This window comes from Cupressus sempervirens, chromosome 11, assembly GCF_028749045.1.
Source record: "Cupressus sempervirens isolate cs-2001-9-10 chromosome 11, ASM2874904v1, whole genome shotgun sequence".
NCBI classification, from domain to species: Eukaryota; Viridiplantae; Streptophyta; class Pinopsida; order Cupressales; family Cupressaceae; genus Cupressus; species Cupressus sempervirens.
In genome coordinates this window covers 785082698-785104456 of record NC_143128.1, presented here as the reverse complement: position 1 = coordinate 785104456, position 21759 = coordinate 785082698, and the positions used below count along the sequence as shown (strand labels likewise).

At 32.4% G+C, this 21759-nt stretch overlaps 1 pseudogene; it reads left to right on the top strand.

Annotated features, from left to right (window-relative positions):
- Positions 1 to 10678, top strand: part of LOC149531938 (caffeoylshikimate esterase-like) — a 53272-nt pseudogene extending 42594 nt beyond the window's left edge.
- Positions 10679 to 21759: the final 11081 nt, after the last annotated feature.

Here is a 21759-nt window from a genome sequence, read left to right as displayed (position 1 = left end):
AAGGTCATGAAGTTTTTCCATTTCTTTGCTGTAGGTTAATGTCTCCTTGTAATGTTTTATCCATTTGCAATAGTAGCTTTGAGGTTGAGTGCAAATTGTATTGTTACTTGTGTTCAACTTGAATCAATTCAACTGGATTTTTTTTTCAAAGTGCTATTGTAAAATCAGATTCAAGAATGAACAATGTTGTGTTCTCTTTTTCAAGTTTGTAAATCTACAAGAGTGGTTTGATGATTTGCATTTCTCCTACATCTAAAGGTTTGGTTCAGATTTGTCAAGTAACAAATTATGTTTTATTTCTCAAATGTGTGAGTGATGACTCTAAATATTTGTAGCACTATGTTCCTAGTTGATTTCATTGTAATATTTTGAAAGACTTTCAAGTATTTGAGCAGATCTGGAGCTTTTGATAGTATCTTGAAGAGGAAGTATAAGTTCTTGATAAGTTTTAAGGTGTTGTTGCATTTTCTATTATAAGAAAAAAAGATGTTAAAAATTAAATCACAATATTTATTTCTCTTTCCTCTTCAAGCAGGTGGTGACTCTACATGGCTTTGATTAGTGGTGTGAAGGATTTTTAGTATGCACCCATGTTGAATTAAAAGATCAAAGTTTAGCATCAACACTTGAGGTATTTTTGATTTTCATGTTTCTCTTTCATGAAAGTCAAATGTTTAAAAAGTGGTTGCCTCTGTTCAGTGATTTTCAACACTAGGATAAAGAGGTAGAAGCTTTGTTTCAAGATTGAACAGATCTCAAATCTGAAATTAGTTTACCAAGTCATGAAGATGTGCCAAAAGATATTGTAGAGATACAAAAAGAACTCCAAAATCAGATTGTTAGTTTCATAAGAAATATGATTAGAAGTGTTCAAGGTCTAGGAGATTATTAGTTTTATGTAAAATTCAAATCAGCACTCATGGAGTTTCATTTTGATTTAAGATCTAAGGAATCTTCTTGGCCTATTGTTTTCCTGGATGTCTTTATTCATGATTTAGTGGATTGGTCAACACATTTGAGATTACAAGATCTTTTGCAAATTGAAGAATACATCAAGAAGATGGAAAGTGTTTTGTATGATAATAGAATTCATGTTGAGACTTCTAATGATGATGGTGAATGTGCTAAAAATCAAAATGAATGTAATGAATCCTTAGAGAAAGATAAATTGTCTTCCGAATGTGAAGAGAAGGATTTGAATGTTAGTGAATTGGATGATTGCAATCAGCATGAGGAAAGTGAATACATAACTAAAAATGAATCATGTGATGAAATTTTTGAATTTGAAGAACACTCTAGTAGTAGTAGTGATGGTTCTTCTTGCAATGAAAATTATTATAATGATGCACCTAGTGATGAGGCATCCTACAATGAAGATGAGACAAGTCATGAAAAGGATTCTATTTTTTTAGATTCTTTTACTGATGTTACTATTGTTGTAATTATTTTGGATCAGTTAGCTTATGATCAAATCTTAGGAGAATATACTTGTGATGAAGTATTGTTGAACATGGATAAAATTTTAGAACTACTAGCTCGTGATTGTGAAAGGTATGCAAATGTTTCTATGAATGTTTTGGTTTTCCCTTGTTATGTTTCTTCTCAAGACAAAGTCCTTTCCCCAAAGTTTGATGCTAAAAGAGATTAAAATTTAGAATATTATGTGTCAAGTCTTGGAGGTGTGTGTGACCATAGATCAAATGTCAATACACATGACAACTTGTCTGATCTAGAGAGTATTGCTAAGGGAAGATATAACATTGATCCAAATTTTCTTCATGTTGATAATGTTGCAATGAGTTTTGATGTTTCATGTGAAGAAAAGGAGAATGATAGAAGTTACAATTCTCATTTTGAGTTTCCATTTTTTGTTGATGAGTCTAGTTATGATGAGTTTGAAATATTTGAAGTTCATTCCAATGAGTTTTTGGAAAGAAACAGTGACAGTAATCAGCAAGTTTTATGTGAGCAATTCAATGATAAAATTTTAGACTTGGTAATGAATCCATTTCTTGAAAAATGTAAAGGAGTTTTAGTGAATGATGAATCTGATTTTATGAGTATCAGGACTACAAATGAGGAAGAGAAATCAGATTTCATGTACTCTTCACATCTAGTTACACAAGATGAGTTGCAAAATTTTGACACATGCAAATTTTTGAACAAAGTAGAATATGAATTCTCCATATTTCTAGTTGATAGCATGCAACAGTGATATGTAGATGACTATTTTAAGATTGATTCTATTTTACATGAGCATACTAATTCATTTCCTCATAGTGAGCATGATGTAGAAATTAATGCTGATATGTACATGTGCTATGAGGATAAAGATGTAGATTCAATTTTGCTAAGTGAATTATTTTAGAATGCTAATCTGATTGGTGAAATTGATAGAAGAGATTTTTCCAACTTACCTCATGAAAGTGTAGATGAAAATTAGATCTGTGATAGAGGTAAGAAGTTTTGTTGAAGTTCAGTGGCCTGAGGTCATCGTTTGTACAATCTAGGAATAGTTATTTTTTCTTTCACTAAGTTGTTCGAGAGAAGTTTTTCCTATCAAGTGTGTGGTCTAATTCTTCCAATGATTTTGAATCCTTTCCATGCCTGCAAGGGACATGAATTCCTAGATAGAGCCACTATTGGCACTCAAAAGCACCTTCTCGATTTGAGTACCATTCCAAGCTTTTGGGCCCTATCTGCACATTTTAATGCATGTGTACTTGGCTATCCTTTTGAGGCCTAAGAGGTATTTAATATTTTTAATACCTTGAATTTAGTATATCCACTTGTCCAATGAAGATAAAAGACCATTCTAAGTCATTCTGTGAAGATTCATTTTGAGCAATGTCCAAATTTGCATTTTTGCCTAAGTGTCAAACCATAGGTAGCCTTGTTTGCAATTGAATATCTTTCACCAAGTTATGTTTTAAGACTTGCTACTTTGGAAATTTTTAGTAGGAATATAAAAGAACCTATGCTTTAGATTTCAAGTTTTTTTGACATGTTTTGTCTAGGTTTTGAATCCCTCAAAGTTGGTTGTTTACTATTGTCATGCTGATGTAAATTGTTCAAAATTCTGGGAAGCCCTATTTAGCCAATTATAACTTTGACCCAGTTGACTAGAATGCGAGAATTCCTTTTGCAATGCATTCTAGAGGTCGAAGATTTATTTTCTTTCAATTTTGAGCTTATGAAAAATCTGTTTGATCAAATTTCAAATGCAATTCCATATGCAATTTGTAAAGTTTTAATGGTGTCATAAAATGCAAATTGATTAGTACACTTGTTTGGGATGTCATAACTTTGGATCTGCGATGGATGAGATCGAATAGATTTTACTATTGTGTTCTAATCTAAAAATTCTTTAAGTGTGGTAGTTTGCAAGTCTTGGAAAATATGTCTGCATACTTTCTCAGGTCCATTACATTGGTGAAAATCAATTTTATACCATTGCTTCCAGTTCTACAAATCCAAGTAGTGCACTTTGACCATTCATTAATTTTGCCTAGTTATTCATCATGAGCCCAAATTACAAAATTATATTCTCCTCATGATAGTGAACAAGTGTCCTAGTTTTCATGCCCTCAAGTGTCAATTAGACCTATTTCTAAAGCCAAAATCAAACACGTTTTATTATTTTTTGACATGTTTTCTTGCAGGCAGTTCTGAGAAGACAACTTTGACGATCAATAGCTTTTGACTCTAGTGTCTCCATGAGACAAGATCTTGATATGGTAAGAGAATGTGGAATAGATAACTAGTATATCTGATTTCAGGGTTCAATAAGGTGTTTTGGTCAAATTTTAAGGCTAGTCATAGGACCCCTTAGCATGAAATTGACAAGTTGTAGAAAAAGGTCAAATGAGTTTTAAATGATGAGTCAATGCTTAAAATTTGATTTTAATCATTTCCAGTTGTTCATTAGATCAATTTGAAGGATTAGGCTTTTCAGTTTGAATTTTTTTGGCCGGGTCCAATTTGGCGCCCGACTGATTCTATCAGATGCTTTACTTTTCATCATGATTGAGAGCATATGTTGCATATATCATAAAATATAGTAATAGAGTAAATATGAGGTTTCTTTCAATTAGGAGCATCAAAACAAAACATGAAAAATTTCTATAATTGAGACTAGAATTTCAACAAAGTGACAAAGGGACTGGCAATGTTTTGGTGAGCATTTAGCTGGGAATTGAATGGTATAGGGGTTGTTATGTTGAAATATGAGTGTCATCATTTTAAGTGTTATTTAGGTGATTTTTAGATTGTTGAAATCAATCATTAGTAGAATGCTGCCATATAATTGATAAATGCTTCAGAAGATGGATGTTTTTTAAATTGGATTTCATTGCACAAGACAAGATGTAAAATCGTTAGGGATATATCTTTGCTAAAACTAAATCTAAATGGTTTTTCATTTAGTCTTGAAAAGAAAAAGAGAAGTCCTAAATGTGGGGTTTAGATGTTGGTCTGTAGTGAGCTTGGAGCTATTTTTGACTTGAGGGAAGGTGACATTATCCTAACTTGCGCTATAAATTGATCTACCTCACCAACGTTTAAAGATGTGTTTTTGCTCTTGTCAATAGGAATTTTCTTGATATGCCAACATAACACTATTATATATCGTCGAAACCAGGAGAGAGTGAATTATCCATATTTGTTGTTTGTTTCTACATAGAAAGCCATTAGTTCAAGTTATGCAAGGTTTTGTACTAGGTACCCATTTTTAAGTCTAGTTTAGGTATATCAGTTTAGATTTGATTTTTGATGAAATGGTGAACTGGGTGAACATCAGAGATAGTAAAAATGTAGTTAGGGGAAGATTTTGTCACCTCCAAATCAATTTAGTGAAGGTTTTATCAACATTTTAGATGCATATTTGATGTTATTTTCAGTTTGCTAGAGAAAAATGATGAGATTTTATTCTGATTGAGTTGTAGAAAGATGAGAGATGCTTTGCAACATTAGGGAATGAAGATTCAAGTGGACACATGTCACTTGTAGATCAAATCTAGGATTTCATTCCTTTCCTATATCTTTCTCTTTCTAATTCATTGTACAAGGGTTCCAATTTTTACTATGAGACCATAGGGTTCCGGTTTCTTGGATGTTTTTCACTATTGTGATACCACAATGATGGTTCCACTTAGGTTGAAACTTCTATCATGACTGTGAATCCATTTTCTTCAACTTTCACTCTTGTATGAACAACAATAAATAAAGCTAACATAGATAGTTCTGATCTATTTAGTGGTTTCAAAAGTTATTTACATGCATCTTGAATGTATTTTTTCAAAGAAATGAATATAATGATAAAGAATCTTCTTAGTTTCATTTTGATTCTTGTCTCCTATCTCTACAATCTACAATGTTTTTTGATTTAGGCTCAAAGAACTTAGACCCATTTACATCCCCTTAAGGTTGTATGTTTGGTATGTTTTGCTATTGGAATAATGGGCCAAGTAAATGCTTGATGTATTTGACAGGGTTGATAGTTATTTGAGAAGGATATTTCATGAGAATGAGGTCTCTATGAACATTGATGTCTAATTCAAAAAGTGATAAGATAGATCTAATATCTTGATATATGGAATATGTCACTAGTATCATATATGTATGTGTGTGATTTATGGAATTTCCCAATAGATAAGGCATTGATCAGCTACAATATCAACTTATTCTTATTGTTGCATATTTGAGGATTTTCTAAAATCAAACTTATAATCATCCATTTCCCTTTCCATTTAAGAGCTAAAAGGATGCCCTCACTTAGCTTATCAATTTCTTAGGTCATGTTATTAGCTATTTCATGTCTATGATCTTTGCATAAGTACATAAGATATAAGGGTTCTATCTACTTTGTTTTAGATTCAATGTATGCTTTGAATGCTGGTACCATATGAAGAATCTATATGTCCAACCACCTAGGTTTTGCAGAGCCTAAAGTAGAAGAAGGATCCAACCTTATAATTTTCCTAGTGTCTGAAAGAGTATGTTATAGATGGGAACTAGCTAACCTTAGATGTATTCTTTTCTCATCGGGATAATTTTAAGTGTAACATTTCAAAACACCAACACTATCAACCTCAATAATTAGTACATTTCAAAACATGCTCTTTATATCTTCAAGCACATGGATTTCCTTTCTCTTCTCTTCTCTAAGCTTCTATTGCTTAGCTCTCTTTTGCAATAATTTACCAATGGTGTTAATTTGATAAGGAGTGAAAGTAGAGATATCCCAATTTGGAATAACTATATTCTCATCTAGATCAATTTCTTCTTCCTTAACCTTACCCTAATCTAAAACTTCAATGCTCAATTGAGAATTGTTCTCAACTATCATTTTACTAGTTATGGACATATGCAGAATAGAAATAATAGTAGAAAATGAGGGGCTAAAAAAAAATGTAGATATGGAACTAATAGTCAAAGTACCTTGTTGCTACATGATTAAACATGATGAAGAAGGAACTTGTTGCATGGTAGATAAATTTTTGGCCACTTCAATTAGTGTAATACTCAGCTAGACAAGTCTTGAGCTTGGTTGGGTGCTTGGTGTTGCAGTGGTACCCATAACCAACTCAGTATAAAATTTCTCTAAGCTAGATTTCTCTAAGGCTTTTCTCAGAGAATGAGTAAATGAGGCCATTACTACTACTGCAATCTTCTCAATATCAATTTCCTCAATACTTTAAATCTCTAGAAGACTTCCTCCAGTAGCTTCTTGTTCCTCCTCCTCATCATCTAGATTGACATCATCAATCTCATCATCTTTTATTTCTACATCCTCTTCCTCATCATAATCATTATCTTTTTCATTAACATGAACAAAAAAATCACTAAGTTGATGTATTTTGTAGATGTTCTTATGTGTGTTTGTACCTGCCTACACTACATATTCTATGTCTTTAAGAAGTATCTTGCATGTGTTCATCTTGAGAGTGAACTTTTGTTCATTCTCCTTTAAATATTCTTTCACCTCCTTTTCACTAAGACTCAACATGAGTTGCCTTAGAGTATGTTCAAAGATGTCTTTTGTAGTCTTCTTTACATGCTCCCATCTAGGTTTGATTTCTTCCATAAGCTCATTAGGAATTTGCTGAGTAAACTCATCAGGAAAATACTTCCATTTTCCTAATTTTGTCATAATAGCATCTTCAATATATCTTTTCTCATATGTATTCCTTGATTAATATTTGAGGAATTTGAAACATGCCATGTCAATTCCTTCTTCCAATTTCTTTAACTTTCCTTGAAGTGTAGGTGTTGGTTTTTTGAAGATTATATGCTCAGCATCCTCTTCACCTAGCTTCAATTTCTTCGTAGACTTTGGTTCCCTTCTTGTGAATACAATAGGGGATGACTTGGTAGGTCTGGTTATGATAACCTTAATTTTCTTCCTTATAGGATCTTCTTCCTTAGATTTGGTTTCCTCATCTTCATCCTTTGCATCATCTTCTTCCACGCCATCACCTTTTCCTTCTGTTAGAAGGAGAGTAGAAATTTCTTGTCTTAGTTTTGCTATCCTCTTTCTTCCTTTGTCAACTACTTGAGGAAGCTTAATTTCAAGTTCCATTTCCTTGGCTTCTTCATAAGTCCCAAAATAAGGCACTTTAGGATCCACAAGCTCATTCAAAAGTGAATCAATGATATCTTTGGTGTCATTAATGTTAATCTCATACTCCAGAGGCTTAACCCATGCCACTCTAGGTCTGACTACTTGAATATACACTTTTTCATAGTCCATCATGAAATAGATATCATCCTTATAGTCTTCTACAAGCTTCTTAGGTATCCTATATCTATTTTGTATCTTCTCTTTGAATGATTTAAAGTAGTTGTCCATCATGCTATCAAAGTTTTCACCCATTTCTACTATATATTCATTTATTTGATATAAAATAGGGACATCATTTCTCCATACTACTGTACCTTTAGAAGGGAAGAATTTTTGCACAAAGAAGAATAAACAAGTCAAGAGTGAACCAAAATTAAATAGATTGTTCTTGGAACTTCTGATTCTCTCCATGTTCTTATTGAACTAATTCAATAACAATTTAACAAGGTCAAATTTCATGTTATTCTTCACTACTTTGAGAGTCATATCAACTACCTCACATGAAACATTGTTGAGATGACTAGAGCTGTAGATCTTATGAGTAATCGTGTGAATTCCAAACTTTAGTTTTATGTCTATGATTTTTCTTATCTTCATTCCTCTTCCATCCCACTCTACAAGAGTTCGCTTTGCTAGTTTAACCTAACCTAGTGTTTTGCTTATTTTGGCTTGGTTCAAGATAGGAACACTAGTGATTTTGTAAATCATTTTCTTCATTAATTGAGTAGGTTGCTCCAATCATAACTATCCATTATGCACATGGCTCGGGATAGATCTTATCCACTTCACCTAGAAGTCTCTTGACATATGTGATGTGTGTGTCAATCCCTTCCCTTCCAAATAATGATGCTCAAGTTTTAAAACTCCATTCACACATAAGTTGTTCAATTCTTCATTCATCTCATGAATGCCTAGCTCTTGAATAGAACAATGATAATACCTTAGGTAGAATTTGTGATTTTGCACCAGCTAGGTCAAGTGCTTCTACAATTTCTAGATTCAACTTGAAGTTTGGTGCCTTGCAATCAACTCCTTGAACCAACATTTCAAACCCTTTCTTGTTTTTGTTGTTCAAAGATGCCATGCTCGGTAGGCTTTCTTAAAACTTTGAAAATCCTTCAACAAAAAATGTTCAATTTTCTCAAGGGCTCTAAATTTTTTTTGCACTAATAACTCTAGAAATTCACATTGAAAATAATGCCTTCAATTTCTCCCTATTAACAAGTTTCCTCTTCTCAATCACCATTAATTCTTGGTACATTTACTCACTCGGTGATAGGGTAAATTCCACTTGGTTTAGCCTTTAATGCTTGAAAAAAGAACAATAAAATTCCCATCAAGTGGAATTTAAATCTTCTTTTCTTCTATATCTTCTTCGGCTTTTTCTTTTTCCTCCATGAATTCACATAATCTCACTAATTGGATTTCTTGTTCTCTTTTCAACTTTCTAACTTCTTCTTGAAGATTGGAATTCTTTTCTAATAGGTCTTTGATTAATTCATCAGCTTCATCTAAATTTCTTTCAGGATATATCTTCAATTTTTTATTTAGTATAGAGATTGTCATTCATTTGAACTGCAAGATCTTTCCTTCTTTTCAATGATTGAGATAGTTGCTCCTTTTCTTTCTTTAGTTGCCCAATGGCCAATTCAAGATCCACCTTTTCATTGTCAATAACCTTATCTAGCTTGTATACCTCCATTGCCTCTGATTTTTTCTCAAGCTCTTAAACCTCTTCTATGAGAACCACAATGCTCTGATACCAATTGTTGGAAATATGAGGTAGGAAAGGTTACTAAGAGGGGAGGGGTGAATTAGGAACCAATAAAACTTAATCTTATTTCACCAATTAATCCTTCATATAATATTTTGACTTGATTACATGCATGAAAGAATGAAAGAAAATAAAAATTCATAGCAATTTGACACAAGATATGGTAACCAAGAAATCATCCAAATAGAAACTAAAACTGGGGTGGGGATGATACCCACAAGCTTTAGTATTGTAGTATAAAGTTAACCTGTTAAGGCTTACAATTGATCACTTCTAATGATCTATCCTATTAGGAGAAATAAGGATTGTAAGGTCCACCTTATGAAAGGATTTACAAACATATAGTGAAGTATGCACTCAGTTAAGAGATTTATCATAAGACTATTAATAATACCTTGTTAAATAATTTAAATGATACACCTATTAGGATGAACTAGTAGCTGATCTTTGATCTACAACTCTAAATTGTTGGTTGTGATTACTTGAATTGTAATGATCACCTTGCTATGATAGATAGATCTTTGTTGTCCCTTATACTAATTATAGCCTTCTTAATTCACACTTCTTCTCATCATATACTATTTATTTCTCTTATTTGGATATGATACAATGCATTACATATATACCAATCCAAATCACAACTTACTGGAGTCAACTACAATACATGTTTCACCAAAATCCACAAAGTCAACCTAAATGTTGTAGCTCAAGTTTTTAAGAAAAACTTGATGATGTTCTAATACTCGACAACCAGTACCAACACTCAACATCTTCTAGCACTCGGTTGATGAAGAAGATTGTTTCATACTGATCAATTATAAGCAGCTTGAGCTCGGTCAACACTGTGTGACTCGATGAACACTACAAAACTCAACATATAATAAATCATTTTATTGACACTCCATGGCTTGGTCAACACTAGATTCACATCATTAACACTATGGGCTTGGTAAACATTGGAGAAAATGGTTAACACTATGTAACTCGATTGACATTATGGAGCTTGATTAACACTAGTGTTTCCATCACTTGTATTGAACAACTCGATAGATACTGCTATACATGGCATGAGTTATACATAGGTTTGATAGCTTGGTAGCAACTCTATATTGATTAAGTGTGAGTCACTAATAAGCAAATTGACCTTAGTGTGAACAAGGAATTTTTATGAGAAATCTAAGAGTGAGGATAAGACACTTGAGATTTATGAGGGCATGTGGCACCACTTGGTTAGTGAATTGAATGAAGATGTGAGCAAGGTTTTGAGGAAATTTTTTGATTAGCTTTGTGAATGAGCTAAAAAGGAAAGAAAAGAAAAATAATGGTTTACAATTAAGGAGATAGTGCATGGATTATTGTGCTCATGACTGCAAATTCTTTAGTCACAACCATTTTCAATGCCTTAATTGTAGGCATTTTTTTGCTTTGACTTTGGTCCCATCCACTTCATCTAGGTGAGCCCTCAAATCAGCTCTACCTCACTTGGTGGCCTCTATATGCATAATATCCACTTTGCCTTGTGTAATGATAGTGACTTGATACTTATTTGTGGGTTGGACTATGTGTACAAATTGTTATTGGCTACTAGTTATCAAAGATAACAAGCCTTTCTTGAGCTCTTTTGTGGAGTTAGATGAATGTGAATTTTCTACCCAACTTGGGCCTATCTCCTCTTGCCCCACATCAATGGATTTGACATGGTTTCTCTTGCATATATTAGAAGATTAAAGGGCATCGATTATACTTGGATTGGTTAATGGTTTGTTGAGCACCCGATTTGGAGGAGAATGTCATTGCCCATGTCAACAATGAGTATTCTTCATGACATGTTAGCCTCTTCTCTACCACATGCAGTCATAAAAAATTGTTTGAAGACTTTTGCTTGTTTGATAGGATCAAGCCCCACATTTTTGGGCTTTTAGACTCCTTTTGGGTTGGCAGATTCAGTTTTTTTGACTTCTACACTAACAGATTTGCCTCTAAAAATGGTTTCTTACAATGTACTGGTAGTTTATGAGATTTTTGAAGGTGTTTCTTTTCCTTTGCATGGATTTTTTGTATGATTTAACACATACCTTTTTCCTATAATCAAACATTTCCATGGCCACTAGGCTTTGTTTTTCGACACTAGCTTATCTCTCTACTATTGTTCTTTGGCACACTAGGATATTTTTTCTAGCAAGTATATTTTCTAAACTGGTCATTTTTATGGCATTTTTTTCCCTTGATGACCATTTTCCCATTAAATTTGGGCTTGTCAATTGCTGATGTCAGCACTACATGAGCTTTTCTATCACCTCTTCAGGCTCTTTTTGGACCTACCTTCATTTTTTTCTCATATCTGGGGTTCATAGACTTTGTTTTCCAAAAATGGTATATCATCGGAAAGCTAGTTCTAAGCTTGTCATAGTGGTATAGTAAGTTTTAATTTTTTATTCTTTTTTGATGTTTTTTTTGCTATCAAAGTCAGGGGTACAATCTTGTAGTTTGAGAGACATATCTTGAGCATTTGATTTCTAATTTGGGAATTCTTAATATCTTTGGAAAGGTCTACCTGATCTCTTTTTAGTGATGCTAGTTGTTTTTCTAGATTCTTCTCCAGGCACATTCTATTTAGTCTTTTGCATTTTTCCATTCTGGTGGATATCTTGGTTGTTTCAAGTTTGGGAATCAATTTTATTGCTTCTGATGATTTGTCATGACTTGTAGTATCTATTGTATTAGTTGTATGTCTCTTCTAGTCTATGTAGATATCATTTGTATGCATTCTTGCAAATACACTAAGATAAAGTGCCATTTTTCATTTGTATTTTTGTTTTAGTAAGTTTTTTCCTTGTTTTTCCTTCTGATTCAAGTAGTTTCATATGAGGAAAGTCATGTAGATTATTGTATTCTTGGGACTCACCATATCTTATTCCTTATTGTACATGCAATACTCTAGATTAAAGTGCCATGGGAGGTTGATGTTTTGCCATCTTCCTTTGTCTAGTGAGTGTCACTTCCGTGAGATTAGCCTCAAGACATGTTTGAAATTGATCACCTTAGTACACCAATATGTAATCTTTTGTGCATCTTGATCATGGTTCCTTGACATGTAGTTCTTTTGGCACATTTTCCAGTTCCCAGTTCTTAGGGGGGTTCTTCTTTGTTTCTCACACTTCCTTGGTTTGGTTGATCAACCCTTAAGGCTTTAGTGTTTCATGCCATTTGTATTTTAGTTTTTTGCCTTTGTGTGCCTCCTAATTCAATGTAGATTTCTCTACTTGGTCAAGTTCTATTTTAGTGGAGATTCTTCAGAGCAACAGTTACTTTTGAAAAAGCTTTGTAGCTTCTACATACTTTAGTGGTGTTCATCATGATCATCTTTTGTTCCTATCTTTTGGGACATTCCCTAGTTTGGAGGCTTCTTCTGTCCTTGACTAGTGTTTTCAGAATATTTTTCCATCTCTTTTTGGAGTAGGGTTATTTTCCATGTTGTTTTCTCTATTTCTCCTCTTTACAAATATTTGGTTGTTCTTGGGTACCTCATCAAGCTTTGTTGTTGGGACCCAAATCTACTTGCAATAGTAGTTTCTAGGTTTAGAGCTACTCCCAAAGTTTATCTTATGGGGGGGGGGGGGGTGTTAGAGTCATTATATTTTTTCTACTTAACTCTAGTCTACTTAAGATAAAATTTAGGCATAATTCTTTTATTAGTTATTATGATGCAAACTAGGTTAGACCTTTTTACGATTTCAGTCTCCTTTATAAGGACAATCTCTCTTTGTAATAACCAATTCATTGTTGATAATAGAAATCTTTTTTTTTTTCCTCATCAAGAATGTCTCATCTATGGATCTAGAAATTCCTACCTCCATATCTTTTTCTTCTCTCTTTCTATGATAGTTGTTTACATGTAGGTGATTCTCACGAGCTGTGGGGTTGATCTTTCGTCAACTTTAACACAAAGGTGGTCAAACAAACACAATATGGTCACAAGCATGAAGAAAGGTGGAGTGAGGTGCAATAAGTTTTGAAACACCATAAGACATGCATTTTTCCTCCATTGGTGTCAAGGAAGCCAAAAGTTTTCATGCAAATGTCAACTTTGCAAAAATTGCTAAAATTGAAAAGTTGTAGTGTTGCAACTTAGAAAAATAGGTCTAGGATGTATCAAATAATAGTTAGTTTTCACCTTCCTTTAGTTTTTAATTATGTTGAAATCACATATAAGCCTTTTCAAAGGTATTTGTACGAGTTGGAGACAAGGATTTTCTCAAACTGGATACCAAACTGAGTTTTTGATAGTAAAAATATTGTATTCACATGTTGTTCACGTGTTTTTTAGATTGAATGGGAAATTTCATTGTAAATAGGAGTTACATATTATTTTTAGCATTTTTATTCCATAGGTATTTTTTTCCCTCCATTGATTTTTGTATATATTCCATTCAATATGCTAAGTGCTACTAGTTTTTCCTTGTAACTTGATAATTTTAACAAAATGCAGTCTAACTCTTATCACCATGGTTAAAAGCTCATGAAACCTTGGAGAAAGGAGGTAGAATAAATTTTTTGAGGTTAGAGTTAGTGACAGTCATTTTGTGAATTTTTCCAACAAGGCCTAGGTAGGTTGATGGTCAATCTGGCTAGAGATGAATGAGGAAATGTGCCTACCAAATGTATAGGAAGCAAGATAATTGCATGGTTTCTTTTGCACATGAAAGAGAAGTGAAAGGAGGTACTTAAATAGAAATGGTAAGGTTCCATTGATCCATTGAAGGGTGTTACAAATTCATTTGATGCATACAACCAAGAAAGGCTTCAAAGCCCTTAAGAACCCTCCATTTTGGGATTTGTGTTGTACAAACTAAGTTAGGAAGTCAAACCTCTAAAATCCTATGCAATGTCAAAATGAGTAACCTAAATGGTGTTTAGGTTTTTAGGTTGTTAAGAAATTTTGTAAATTAAAGCCCAAAAACCTTATTTGGAGGGCTAATTGCAAAGGGCTAGTAGGAAGTAACCAACCATTTTAGAAATTAGTAGAGAAAGGGAGTTTGGGATCATTTTGATTTTTTATTATAGATCAAAACCAAGTTTTTTAGAACTTATTGTATTTCCTCTAAGACCTTGAAAAGAAACGAGCAAGCTCAAACAATTTAGGACTGAGAAACCATGTTGGGAAAATAAGGTAATTTTTGAGTGTTGTAAAGGGCTTCATTATAAAGTTGAGAAAAGTGTGTTAGGTGGAGTTTGGTTATGGAAAAAGGAGTCAATTAGACACATCTACATCATCATGGAAGAACTGATAGTCGTTACTAACTATGGTGAAGTCCTCTATCCACTCAATGATGGGACTATAAATTGGTGTTTAATTTTGATAGGTTTAGTTTGAACTTCACTTGGTTTCAAGAATCATTTCATATTCTCTACTTAGCAAGGCCAACCACATGAAAGTGGAAGCTCATTTGGCCTTTCTCCCCTATAATCACTCTAAATTACCCATTAACAACTAAGTAAATATTTCATTCATTCATTTAAAAACTATATCATTGAATCATTATTATCACATAACATCCATTAACATGACATACAATTAATTAATATGTATAAACATTCATCAATAATTTGTGAACATGTAAATCATTATATTCACATAACATTCATTAACATGCCATATAATTCATTAATACATATTAAAATTCATCAATTATTCATGAACATGTCAATCATTATAATCACATTGCAATATTCAATAATATGACATAAAATTTATTAATAAGCAACATTCATAAAAAAATCATCAACACATTCATCATCAAACAAGGTTTTTAACATTCATTTCTTCTTTTTTCAAAGATAAAGGCTAATAGGAACATCATGACTATCTTCGATATTCTCCTGTGGCTCTTGTGGTTGTGATCTTATGACATGAGGCTTCCTCTTCTTTTTTCGAGGGCACGATTGATGCGCCCCTGCAATAAGAAATAAATGGGTTTAATTCTAAACATTTAAAAAAAAATTATAAGTATTTCATTAATCTAAAGAACATAATAGGGATTTTTCTTTATCTGATAGTGCCACATCATCTACTATCAAATTTTTTTCATCCCCAACCTCAACATGTTCAACACTAACACGAGGCTTGACTCTGTGACTGTGATGTTTTGCATACTCAAAAATTATCACATAAAGGTTACACCAATTTCAATTTAAGATGTTAAATTTTATTAATAATTACATAATTAATTTTTAATAGAAATTGACTATGTACCTCTATAATTATGATGCACTTCAAGGCCTTCGTTAGGTGTGGGATCTGTGTCAATAGTAGAAGGCTATAGTGAAATGTCATGCACATTGTTATCATTGTTCAAAATTAACATCAAATAGATTATTTCTCATGAAGTTCTCAATTTCTATTATTATTCATTAGGCCTATTTATGTGTCTGTGAATCGATTCACTAGAATCTTCTATATTTCTTTGGCTGCTGGAATCTATATTTCTTAATTCTACCACATACCTATTTTTTTTGGGTGGTGGGTAAATCCTTTATTTCTTAGTCTTATCCCTTTTGCATCTTCAATGATTTCATTCCACTCTAGCTTTGGAACCATAGGAGAACACTCATACTTTGGGTTGAGCTTTAGAGCCCTTATGTATTGGTCTCTCGTAGTCTTTAGATGTTTGGAAGCTTTTTAAAGAATTTTGACTCTATTCAGAATATTTTGACCAAAGAGATCCTCTAGAGATTTTATAAGTTGATCTTTTAATTTAGGGCCCTGCTCATTCCATCTTTTAACAAAAAATATTTTTTTTGGATTTTTTTTTAGTTCAAGCTATGTACCTTGAATATATTACAACAAATGGATGATTGGAAAAATGTGGTAACCAATTATATGAAGGTACGTACCTTTTACATAATGTGGGACCAAATATCTTCAATGTTAAATCATAAAAAGTTTCATAAAAAAAACCATTTCCTACAAAATCATCACGAGGTCATTAGTAAAAAATGAGTTATGAATAAGTAAACTACAATTACACTCTAAATAATTACAATTTTAAAGGACCTAGATACTTAGGCAATTTTAATGGAATCATATATTTTTCATCCATCAACAATGATGCCTCTAGTGATCTAGTAGAAGTAACATAGGTTGCTCTAGGAAAGGCTGGTAAACTATCACTAGTAATGGTATTTGTTCTCTGATCGTGAGAAGGTCTACTTGTTAGTGCACAAAGTTAATCAATGTCATACTATGATCAAATGAACAAGAAAGTACAAATAAAATCACATATAACACATAAAAAAATGTATCAAAACAAGGATTTACTAACTCTAGTTGTAGCAAGTGTGGATGTTTGCATGTTCCTTATTGCCGATGTTGTAGTTAGAAATCTTAGAGTGTTGGCCAGACTCATAGAAGGAGGCATATGCACGTCATTAGGACCTACAAAATAATATATTATTATACACACACACACACACACACACACACACACACATAATGTATCGTCTTTTCAAAATATAGATTGCAAAAATATGACAACAGTAATATGAAATTGTCAATAATAATCATGAAAAAAATAATGTCCTTTTTGATAATTAAAAATTAAAATCAAATACCTATATGAGCTACATTGGTACCCTTGTCAGGTGGAACAAATCAGTAAGGTCTCAAAAACTATTGTAACATGTTCACATACATATTTTGTTTCCTGATCCATAAATTAGTATAAAATATAAAGCTTTATTGAACTATTGTTCTAGCTAAAGATTTAGTGATTCTTACTTCTAGATAATGTGCTCTTTGACACATTTCATTTCTTGTTGCCTCTTTCTCTTTGATTGTATTTGGATCCATCACAAGCACACAAATTTGTAGATTGATTCTTTTGAGGCTCATTTTACACATGCTTATAGGGTCACTGGTATATGTGATGTCGTCATCACATAATACTATGGCTGTCATATCAACAACTAATTGCTCTTGTGTAATATGTTCTTTTTCCTTTCCCTAAGCATCAAATTGTGACAAAAGCATCAGTAAAATAATCAAATAAAGTCCAAAACCTTAACAAAAATAACATTATAATATGAAATTTTGTAAGATTACAATTACAAAAAAAATTATACAAAAGGATTACCTACGTTGATTTATGTATATGATGGCTTATTAGTTATTCCAATTTGAATATTTGTGATCTATTAATTGGCATTTAATGTTTACCTTAATCAATTATGAAGTATTCATACAATCAAATTATTTAATTTTGTAAATTTTTTGCATGTGTGCATGTATGTGCACACACACACACACATAAATCCATCCAAACACGTCCCAAACCCCAAAAAATTTTGCACCCCCACACAAAATTCTCACACTTGAATCGATAACTTAGAGTTCAATTATTTGTTGTCCCATCATGTAAGGGAATCATTATAATTTTCCTATAATATGCGAGGACCATTTTCTATAAATTCGCATGTGTAATCTATAATTGAACAATGTGTGTGGAATATAGAAGCATTCCAACGTATAAAATTCTACATAAATTTTTGTTACCAACCACATGTAATTAAAAAATTAATAGGTTTCCTTCCATTACCATTCCTAGATTTGGTTAGTAGCGCATGAATACTTCATTTAACTAATAGCATGCTATATCATACATAATGAATATTTTATTTATATAATCCAATATAATTCATAAACCTGATGACCACTCTTCCCAAAATTTTAGCATTCCTACAAACATTCAAGTATTGATTGGAGGGTGTATGAAATCTAAGAAACTCAGGTGGAAGTGATTAAAAGTTTTAAAGAAAGTTGCACAATCTCAAGTGTTCCTAATATAGGTGTTGCTGACTTTTGTGACTTGGCCATAGGCATGTACATGTCGAGTCTTTTAACTTCACTATTTATGATAAAAAAATATTTCCTTGAATTTTGAAGCCATTTCTAAAAAAATGTATATTTATTCTCAGTGGTATTCCTAGTTTAAGAAAATATACATTGGTATCTTATCCTCACTTCCTAGAAAATCTAGATACTTTCAAACCAAGAAGTGTTTCAGGTTCATCTTCTTCTCTATTAAAGTTCTAGAAGTAATTTCACCAGTTCTTCCTTTAGGCAGAAACAATTGGCTCAAAATCTTTCTTTACACTCATATTTACCTAAACTAAAAATGGGGCTTCCTTCAGAACATCTAATTTGGCTAAAACTACTACTACTTCATCCTTGATAAGGCTAATCCTCAGATTCGATACCAAGGAAACTCAAAGATAGTTGCTTAAAACTCTAACATGCTATGAAATAGACATTGACACTATTTTTTTTCAAGCTACAATATCAAGTTCATGATTGTATACATATGGCATCACATACAAAAATTCTTTCTAGCTAGGATAGTTTCAATAGTATAATACCACAAATGCCATATAAGAAAATACACACAATAAATGGAAAGCCATGTAACAACAAGTAAGTTGATATTTCATTGGATAGCAAGAGTCTAAGTTATACAATCCAGACATTTTTTATGGTCACTAAGAGAAGCTTTAGGTTGGCACTTGAAACCCCTTGTTACCACCTCGGTATCCTTCTTTACAATCATAGTTACCTCACAAACTAAAAATGAAACTTCCTTCATAACATCTAATTGTCCTCATCATGTAGAAATTGTATCCATGACAAACAAAATTTGGCTAAAGCTATTGTACACTGTTTTTTCATCCTCAATATGGCTAGTCTTTAGATTCTATAATTTTTTATTGAGTTGATAGTTTCTACTATGAAACTTGAGACAATTGTTTGAAACTCAAAACTCCTATAAAATATATATTTATACTATTTTTTTTTAAATCTACAATGTCAAGTTCATGAATGTATACTTATGACATCAGATTCAAACATTCTTTATAGCTAGGATAATTTCAATAGCATAATACCACAAACACCATATGAGAAAACACACACAATAGATAGAATTCCATGTGACTGCAAGTACACTAATATTTCATTGGATAGAAGGAGTCTAAGATATAAAATCTAGATTTTATTTATGGTCACTAAGAGAAACTTTGTATTGAAACCTGAAACCCATTGTTACCCCCTCATTATAAGTATAGGTATTAATCATAGAAATTTAACAAAATCTTGTCATGACAACAAATTATATGAGATGACTCCTTTGAATCATAGTTTCAATGATCTCCATGGCTAAATAGTTTGAAATGGTTGAGTTACCAGCTGATTGACTTGGGTGTCAACATTTTTAGGACTTTGATTTGTATTCTTTGGAGACTTATTTATCCATTGATGCCTCATTTGACTTTTGATTTTGTTGGCCTTTTTTTTTCTCATCTTCAACTTTACCTCGGTTCATACAGTTTCTAGCTAGATGTCCAAGTTCTATACATACATAACATCTCTTTGTAGGGTCTCACTTCCTCATGTGATTTCTTATGCAATTTTCTCCAATATGACTATGCTCACCACAATAGTGACATCTACACCATGTGCTATAATCCCAGCCAAACATAGCTTTCACAATTTGTTATGTTGGATTCCATTTCTTTGTCTTTCATTCTGAATATTTGTGCCCTTGTTTGTTGTAATTGAAACACTTTCCTTCAAATTTACATTTCTTTGTGCATTCACTTGCTTTATGTCCTAACTTTTTACAACTACAACATTTTCCACTGAATTTTGATTTCCCATTGCTCCAACACTTGTTTGATGTATGCCCTATCTTTCCACAATGATTACAAGTAGGTTTTTTGTTCTTTTGAGCTCCTTGTTGAGATGATTAACCTTCATCTTTATAGCCTAATCCTTCTTTACCTTTGTATTTAAATTGAGTTTTCCCTTCCGATTGATTTATGCTTTCTTGAGATTTCATTATCCTCTCATTGGTTTTCTTTTCTATGTTGAGATCATTCTATAAAATTTCATTCTTTGTCCTCAAGTTAATAAGCTCTTGATTTGAACAGTTAATTTGATTGATCAAGTCTTCTTGCTGAAGAGATAGGTGATGAATTTCATTGTTCTTTTCTTCTATATTTTTAGTTAGCAATCTTTTCTCTTCTTTGGCTTTGTCCTTTTCTTCCATCTCTTTACACATTCTAACTAATTGAATTTCTTTTTCTCTTTTCAACTTTTTGACTTCTTTAGAAAGAGTAAGATTCCTTTTAAGTAGATCTTTAATTGCTGCATCAACTTCATCTAAACTTCTATCTTGGAAAATTTCTTCAATTCTTTCATCAATGTAGAGAATGTCATTCATCTATGCTACTAGATCTTTTCTTCTTTTCAAGGATTGAGAGAGTTGCTCCTTCATTTTTTTGAATTATTCCATGGCCAATTGTAGATCCAATTTTTTATTCTCGATAGCTTTCTCTAGTTTGTACACTTCCATTTCTTTTAATCTTTTGTCAAGATGCTAAACGTTTGATGTGAGAACCAAAAGCTTTGATACCAATTATTAGAAATGTATGAGGGCCCAAGTGACTGAGCAAGGGGGGAGAATCAAGAAGCAATAAAACTTTAACTTCTATTCACCAATTAATCCTTCATAAATTACTCTAATCTAATTTTGTGCATGAAAAACTAAAAGAAATAAAACATTCATAACATTTGACACAATATTTGGTAACCCAAAAAATTTCCAAATAGAAAGTAAAACTGGGATGGGGATGATAGCCACAAGATTTATGATTGCAGTATAAAGTTGACATATTAAGGTTTACAATGATCATGTTTGGTGATCTTCCTTGTTAGGAGCAATAAGGACTATTAGGTCCACCTTGTGAAAGGATTTATACAATATAGCAAAGTATGCATTTGGTTAGGAGATTTAGCATAAGACTATTAAGTCCACCTTGCTAGAGGATTTGACTGATGCACCTGTTAGGATGAACTAGTAGCAGATCTCTAATCTTCAATGTGGTTTTCTATATGAGATTCCTTTTTTGTAGAATTGATCACCTTGTTGTGATAGATGAGACTCTGCTTTCCCTTATACTGCTTGTAGCCTTTGTCTTCTAATTCACATTCATTTTTATTCTTGCTTTTTACTCACTTATCTTTGGATATGATAAGATGTATTATATATATATATATATATATATACCAATCCAATTAATTATCTTCTAGAGTCGGCTATAACATCAAATTCAAACTATAACTCAGATTCTAAAGACCACTTGGGTGATATTCTGACACTTGGAAACATTGTCAACTTAGAAAGCTCTGGAATTCATTTGAAATTGATTCTTGGTCCACATTGATCACTCGGGAGTAGCTTGAAGTTGGTTAGCATTGTGTGACTTGGAAAATAATGGAGAACTTGGTAGACACTGAAGGGCTTGGTTGATG